This window comes from Lissotriton vulgaris, chromosome 10, assembly GCF_964263255.1.
Source record: "Lissotriton vulgaris chromosome 10, aLisVul1.2, whole genome shotgun sequence".
In the NCBI taxonomy this organism is placed as follows: Eukaryota; Metazoa; Chordata; class Amphibia; order Caudata; family Salamandridae; genus Lissotriton; species Lissotriton vulgaris.
Window position 1 is genome coordinate 447,056,375 of NC_141698.1, and position 7,942 is coordinate 447,064,316.

General features: G+C 50.0%; 1 pseudogene; it reads left to right on the forward strand.

Moving 5' to 3' along the window:
* The window catches only part of LOC147685385 (uncharacterized), a 32,338-nt pseudogene extending 24,769 nt beyond the window's left edge, over positions 1–7,569 (forward strand).
* The last annotated feature ends 373 nt before the right edge of the window (positions 7,570–7,942 follow it).

A 7,942-nucleotide genomic window follows, 5' to 3' on the forward strand; every position in this document is an offset into this window, starting at 1 on the left:
CCTCCTGCACTTGCTGAGGTTCTCCATCAACGTGCCGAAGTCGCACCTGTGTCCCTCTCAGAAGCTACTCTTCATCGGAGCGTTTCTAGACTCGGCGCAGTTTCGGGTTTGTCCACCCGAACAGCGTGTTTGGGATATTCAGGCTCTGATTCCGATCTTTCAGCCTTTATCCCGAGTCTCGGTCAGTTTGACGCTGCGGCTTCTGGGGCTGATGGCCTCCTGCATCCTTCTGGTGCATCATGCCCGGTGGCGGATGCAGGCTCTGCAGTGGGACCTGAAGTTTCAGTGGGCCCAGCATCAGGGCAACTTGTCAAATCATGTCTTGATCTCGGAGGGCACTGCAAGACAGCTGCAGCGGTGGCTCACGGACCGCGATTGGGTCAGTGGCAGATCCCTACCCCACCCGGAGCACGTGGTTGTGACGGACGCGTCCCTCCAGGGCTGGGGAGGCCACATGGGAGAGGCGGAGATCAGAGGCCTCTGGTCTCCGGCGGAGTCCCGGCTCCATATCAACCTGTTGGAGCTGCGGGCGATCCGACTAGCGCTGAAGGCATTCCTCCCCTCTGTCCGGGTGAGTGTAGTGCAGGTGTTCACGGACAACACCACTGCCATGTGGTACTGCAACAAACAGGGCGGGGTGGGGTCGTGGACCCTATGCCAGGAGGCTCTGCGCCTCTGGCAGTGGCTGGAACATCAGGGCGTGACGCCAGTGGTTCAACACCTGGAAGGTTCTCTGAATGCCAGGGCAGACGAACTCAGCCGTCGGTGCATGATGGATCACGAATGGTGTCTGAACTCGGATGTGCCGCAAGGCCTCTTTCAGCAATGGGGAGAGCCTTGGTTAGATCTATTCGCCACAGAAGAGAATGCGCAATGTCATCAGTTCTGCGCGTTGGAATTTCCAAGGCGGCACTCGCTCGGACACGCTTTTCGTCACGAGTGGAGTTGCGGTCTATTGTACCCCTTTCCGCCTATACCACTTCTGCCCAGAGTGCTGAAGAAGATCAGGCGCGACCGGGCCCAGGTTATTCTTGTGGCTCCGGACTGGGCACGAAGATACTGGTATCCCGAGCTACTCAGCATGTCAGTCGATCCCCCGATTCATCTGCCTCTTCGGGAGGACCTTCTGTCGCAGCAGCAGGGGACGGTTCTGCACCCGAACCTGTCCAGTCTCCACCTACAAGCTTGGAGATTGAGCGGCAGCAGTTGAGGCCATTTGACTTGCCTCCCGAAGTCTGTGATATCATTCTGGCAGCCAGGCGTCCCTTCACAAAGTCGGTATACGCCTGCAGGTGGAACAGATTTGTGGCATGGTGCACAGCAAAGGCTGTGGACCCACTCTCTGCACCCCTTTCTGAGGTTCTCCTCTTTCTTCTTTCTCTTGCCCAGCAGGGCTCTGCTCTGGGCACTCTCAAGGGGTACCTTTCTGCCCTTTCCGCCTTCTTACGGCTACCTGATCAGCCTTCCTTGTTCACGTCCCCCATTGTAAATAGGTTTTTGAAGGGCATCACACACATATTCCCTCCTGTTCCCTTTGTGATGCCCCAGTGGGACTTAAATCTTGTACTTACTTACCTAATGTGTGCTCCCTTTGAGCCTCTCCATAACTGTCCTCTCCATCTTCTTACTTTGAAGACTGCTTTCGTGGTGGCCATCACCTCTGCCAGGAGAGTGAGTGAGCTCCAGGCTCTTTCTTTTACACCTCCTTTCCTCTCTGTCCATCCGGACAAGGTTGTGTTGCGGACAAGACCCTCTTTCCTGCCCAAGGTTGTCACGGCCTTCCACATCGGGCAGTCCATTACCTTGCCCACCTTCTTTCCGCCTCCACATCCCTCGAAAGAGGAAGAGAGGCTCCACCGCCTGGACCCAAAACATGCGCTCTCTTACTATCTGGATCGCACACGCCAGTTCCGGGTGGATGACCAACTCTTTGTTGGTTACGTGGCCGCTAAGAAGGGATAGGCGGTGCACAAGAGGACCATCTCGCGGTGGATCATCTTGTGTGTCCAGGCATGTTACTCCATGGCCAAAAAGGAGCCCCCTGCTGGATTGCGGCCTCATTCTACTCGGGCCACGGCGACTACAACTGCCCTGGGCCGAGTAGTGCCCTTGCAGGACATTTGCCAGGCAGCTACGTGGGCCTCGCTGCACACGTTTGCAAGACACTACTGACTGGACAGCCAAGTCCGGAGGGATGGCTTCTTTGGCCGTTCCGTCCTCCAGGACTTTCTGTTGTGATTATTGGTTCGCAGACCCACCACCGAGGTTGGTATTGCTGGGGTATCTATTCTAAGGTAAGGAATCTATCAGTAACATGTCTCTTTCAGATGCACAAGTTACTACTTGTGTAACGATATATCTGTAAGAGACATTAGTTAGTGATAGATTCCTTACCGACCCACCCATCCTCCCTGTTCTGCGAACCGTTATCTAGGGTTAAGGTCATCCCCTTTCAGGGCCCTAGTTTCATGGCACCAGTGTTGGTTCTATCATGGCTCTGCGTATCTGGCGCGGAAAAGCTGTGTATCAGAACTGACGTCAGCGCGCATGGGCGGCGTCTAAGTACTCCGACTACGTCATTCCGGCGCTAACGACGACGGACGCGGAGCCGCGGACGACGCCTACCGTTGCGCAGGGGTATTGCTACGCAAAAATTTCCAGATCCAGTCTGACGCCTGGGGATATTCTAAGGTAAGGAATCTATCACTAACTAATGTCTCTTACAGATATAATGTTACGCAAGTAGTAACTTGCGCTTTTTGTATAGATCCTGATAGAACTCACTGAAGGTTTTTAGTATCTCCTTGTGTCACGGGTGTGTTGTGTTTTTTGGCTCAGCCTTATCTTATATTCATATTTATTCTTTGTGAGTTCTTCTAAGGTAGAGCTATTCTTGGAGTCTGTGATATGGGCTGTTTTTAGACTTTTGATGTCGCTTTCCATTTGGTCCAGCTGTGCCTTCACCTTTTTGTTCATTTTTCCCTTAATATCTATTATTGTGCCTGTTAGACCTGGCACCATTGGCGTGGGTCTTCCTTCCATTTTTCGCTGTTGTCTCCTCTGTTTTTGCTGGTATTAGATGCTCTGGGCGCTGTGCCACTGCCATTCAGTGCTGCAGCGCAAATGCTCCATGTGTAAATGTGACTGTGAATTAGTATATCCCTGATTGGCTTATTTGGTTTACCTGTTAGTCCCTAGTAGTGTGGCCTGTGTGTGCCCAGGGCTGGTAACCCAAATGCTGCTGGTGGGCCTGCAGCGCTGGTTTGCGCCACCCCCAGAAGCAGCTTGTAAAGTGTTCATCAGACCTGCCACTGCAGTGTCTGCGTGTAGTCCAGAACTGCCATCTTGGCTGTGAAGTGCCCACACTTCCCAGCCCCGGAACCTTCCCTTAGCATCATGTCAGTCACCCCTATGGTAGGTGCATTGAGTGTGTAAGGTAGGACATGGCTTGATATGTGTAGCATGTCCTGGTAGTGAATCACCCTCCATTTTGTTTTTCACTGCTGCAAGGCTACCTGTTCCCCATAGGCTAGAATGGGCAGACTGGCTATTACATCTTATAGTCCTATCTGACTCAGGGAACATGGTAGAAATTCGAGTTTAGTATGCCTGAGCTCAGAATAATAAAATACATCTTTTAGCAAAGTTGGTTTTAATATTCTGTGTTTGAAAATACCACTTTTAGAAAGTAGGTATTTTGTTGCCTAAGCCTCCAGTGTGCTCTGCTGTTATGTATTGGCTGTCTGGGTTTAGAGGGGCAAGGCAGGCTGAGTCAGCCTGGGTTGAATAGAGAGATCTGCATTGAGTACTGGGGAGGGGGTAGCTCCTTGACCTGAATAGGGCTGTGCCTGGCAAGGTGAATGCTGGCTCCACCTCCTACTGTGCATCTGATGGGAGAACCCTTCTTTCTGAAAGGAAGGATGCAGCCTGGGTAAACAAAGTGCTCCAGGCCTGAGCAGAACTGGTTCTGGCTGGGTTCAGTGACTAGAGACTTTTGAGAACAAAGACTTTTGGGGTATAAATATCTGTGGCCAAACCCCTGATTTTGGATTGCTCCTGGATGTCAAGAGGAACCTCTGTCCGTGTTACTGAAGGAATCTGCAGGAGAGGACTGTCCGTGTGCTTGTGTGCTGTTTTTTGGATTGGCCTGCAGTAGTTCCCCTTGGACTTGGAAGAAGAGGTAAAAGGACTTTTGAGAGACTTTTATTTTGCTAAGCAATCACCCAAGGGCTAGGAGAGAGCTAGCCTCCTGCTGGAGTCACAGGCCCATCTGACTCCCCCACCAGCCTCCTGATTCCTCCCAGTGAGGATTTCTATCTGTAGGTGAGGCCCCTGTGAGTTCCCTGGCCTCTAGTTCTACTAGAGAGAGGAGAGTGCTGAAATCGTCGCTAATGCCCGTTTACGAGCCGCCGCAGCTGAAGAGCGTAAGAAAAATCATTGTGCTGCTGCAGTCGAGCGCTCGCAAACCAAAAATCATCGCATCACACACTTGCGGGCCCCAAAGTGCTCGCTAACCCCAGAGATCATCACATCTCACGTTTGCGGGCTTTTCGAAGGCTCGCTAAGCCCGGATCATCGCATCGAGATCATCTCATTACGACATCGCAGAGCGGGCGCCGTGCGTCTGCCATTTTCCTCGCATCGCACATGGAACGTCGCTCCCTCGCGGGGCCCCATTTTCCTTCATCGCAACAAGATCACACAAGCAACAGGATCAGCGCATCATCCTCCCTTGCGGCAAGGATTCAACGCATCGCTGGCCTAGCGTGAAGAAGTCTGTCGTTTTGTCCCGCACGCACCCGCAAACTGGCGCATCATCCTCCCTTGCAGCAAGGATTCAACGCATCGCCGGCCTAGCGTGGGGAAAATAATCGCTACAGCTAGTTTGCGACATTTTGCTTTTTTTGCTACGAAATCAAGGTACTTTGTAAAAAAAAAAAAGGGTCGCAGAGACCCCTGCTTTGAACTGAACTCCTATTTGAACACTTTGAACTCTTTTTCCAGCTTTTCAAGTGTACCCCCTTTTTTCAGTATTGTGGCTTTTTACCAATATTGGTCTTGTGTTAAGTCTATATATAAAGATACTTATTTTTTATAACTACTTGTGTGGTGTCCCTTTGTAGTGTCCTTCACTATGTTACTGTGTATGATCCTAAATGCTTTACACACTGCCTCTGAGATAAGCCTAGCTGCTCGTGCTACGTTACCACAGGGTTGAGCAGGGGTTATCAAAGGGTGTAGCCCCATTACTCTGACTTAGGAAGAAGGGTCCCTACTTGGACTGTGGCCAGCCACTGCCAACTAGAGACCTCCATTACTAACAGTGCCCCTGATTGTTGCCTTGAGTGCGTCCTATACGGAGCTAGGGTCCATGTCCGGTGTGTCGTTAAGTCTGACGTATTCCTTAATGTCTTCTTCTATTTTTATTTTGTTGGTCTGATCCGCCAAGACATCGCTGTTGAACCTCCACCTACGTGGTAGGTCCTCGTCCACTCAGCAGTAACAAGATGCATGAATGATCTTAGATGGTCCTAGCCTCATTGTCTGTGTGGTCTATTAGGTGGGTGTGCGTGCCTGAGATTAGTATGTAATCTATTCTACTGTAGGAGTTGTGTGGGTTGGAGTAGAAGGTGTAGTCTCTAGTAACAGGGTGTTTTAGTCCCCAGGGGTCTTTGAGGTTGAGTTTGGTGCAAATGTTCTTTAAAGTGTTGTGTGCCTTGGGCGGGAGTGATTGGCAGTGTGATTGTCTGTCTAGTGTATGGTCTATCGCTATGTTGAAATCGCCTGCCATTACTAGTAAGTCGTCTTGTGGGATTGCCTCGAGTCTCTTCGAAACTCCCTCCCAAAATTTGGGGTCATCTTTGTTTGGGCCGTATATGTTCGCAATATGTATGGTTTCTTCCCCTCTTTTCAGTTGCGTTATCAATATCCTCCCTGTCATCGTATTGTTGGTCTGCTATTGTTATGTTGGAATTCCTAGACACCAGTGTGATCAACCAACCCCTGCTTCTTTCCAGTCGCTGGAGAGCAGGCCATCTATCCAATCCACCTCGCTGTTAGCCTGTCTGCATCTTCTAGCGACAGCCTAGTCTCCTGCAGCAGGAGCACATCTCCTTTGGTCTCAGCCAGATAGTCTAGGATCTTTTTCCTTTTTACTGGGTGGTTGAGGCCTCTAACGTTTATAGATACTATCTTTAGATTAGTCCCCAGGGAGTTGTTGCTACTCTGTGTCATTGGCAGTTGTGAGGGATCGCCTTTTTCCTTTGTTTTTACTTGTGTTTAGTTTGTGTCCTTTGTGTTTTCTCAGTGTGTGAGGCCTATGCTTCCTTGTGTGGATTCCGCACCTCCCCCCTCCCGGATCGAGTTCAGTGTTCTCTCTTGTATTTAGTAGTATAGTGATTAGAGATGATAGAATAGGAGACAGTGGATATCTTATGTAGATATAGACGAGACAGACAGTACATACAAACCGGACACCCCTCCCCTCTCCCCCCCACCCCCGGCAAACCATTGTACAATGGATGTGCGACGACAATATCCCCACTCCGTCCCCTCCTGGGAGACCTTAATCTTATGTTAGTGCCTAATACTACTGTTTCCCCTCCTTGCTTCGATGTGGGCCTATCAAACAATGGTGTGCATTGTGTTCTTTTTCTACTAGAGTAGCGGGTCCCCTTACGCCCCTTCCTCCCCCTCCCCCGGTTGGCTACCCTTAAACACATGCTGCTGGTAGGAAAGGGATATATTGTTCGATATAGTCTGTCCTGTTAAAACGTCTCTGGATGGGCAACGTGTTCTTGTCTTCTGGCCCCGATCGGCCTCTTGGCCGGTCTGTTGATGAGGTTTTCTTTGTATGCAGTGTTCTGTTCTGAGGTAGATGCGTTGTTTCTTTTTTGATCTGAGGTACGCGTTTGGTGGTTTTCTGAGGTAGATTCCGTTGTAACCTGTGTTTCATGGAGCTTTAGATTCTTCCCTGCTGGTATTCCACTCTTAGTTCTGGCGATGCTCTTCTTTTGCTTGTTCCTACTTTCGACGTTTCCATATCTTGTTGTGTTGGCCTTTTTAGGTACTTGGACAGTTCGCCTGGATCCTCGAAGATGATCGTCCTTCCCTTGTCTGTAATTTTGACCCTAGCTGGGCCAGCAAATGAGAATAATATGTTTTCTTTTCTCAGCCTGTCTCTCAGGGCCAGGAATCCTTTCCTTATGTCTACTGTCGCCTTGGAGTAGTCCTGTGTAAGGATTATCTTGTGCCTATTCCATTGCATGTATTGGGATCTTCTTGCCGCGCTGAAGATAGCTTCTGTGTGCTGTGAGCGAAGCGGCTTGCATATTATTGGGCACGGGCCTGTCTGGTTTGCAGATTTGACAGCTGGTACTCTGTAAGCTTTGTCAAGCTCGAGTGGTTGGGTGAATTTAATGCCCGTTATTTTGAGGATCATTTCTTCAATTAGGGCCATGCAAGACCCTGTTTTGTCTTCCTCCCCCTCTGGGACACCTAGGATTCTTATGTTGCCTATTCTGTTCTTGTCTTCCAGCTCAGCTGCCTGTCTTTGCAGCATTGCTGTAGCTTTGGATAGTGTTATAAGAGTTTTATTTGTGTGTTGGTCCCCGTCTTCAATATCGCTAACTCGCTGTTCCACCATTTGACAGCCTGTTATTTGCAGCATGGATGTCTTCTCTAGCCGCAGCCATCTCTAGTTGTATTGCGTCTGTGGTTTGTTTTGTTGTTCTGACTAGGTCGTGGACTTCATCCAGTTTCTTCAGGATCATGTCCAGTGTGGCATTGATATCTTGTTTTTGTTTGATGGGGAGAGTCTGTTGGCATGTTCCCCTTTTTTTTTTCTCCTGCTGCTGGAATTTCCCCTCGGTGCCCGCCATGGTTATCAGGCCTCTTTTCGTTTGTTGGAGCATGTATCTCTTATCTCCTTTTTGCACTGTGG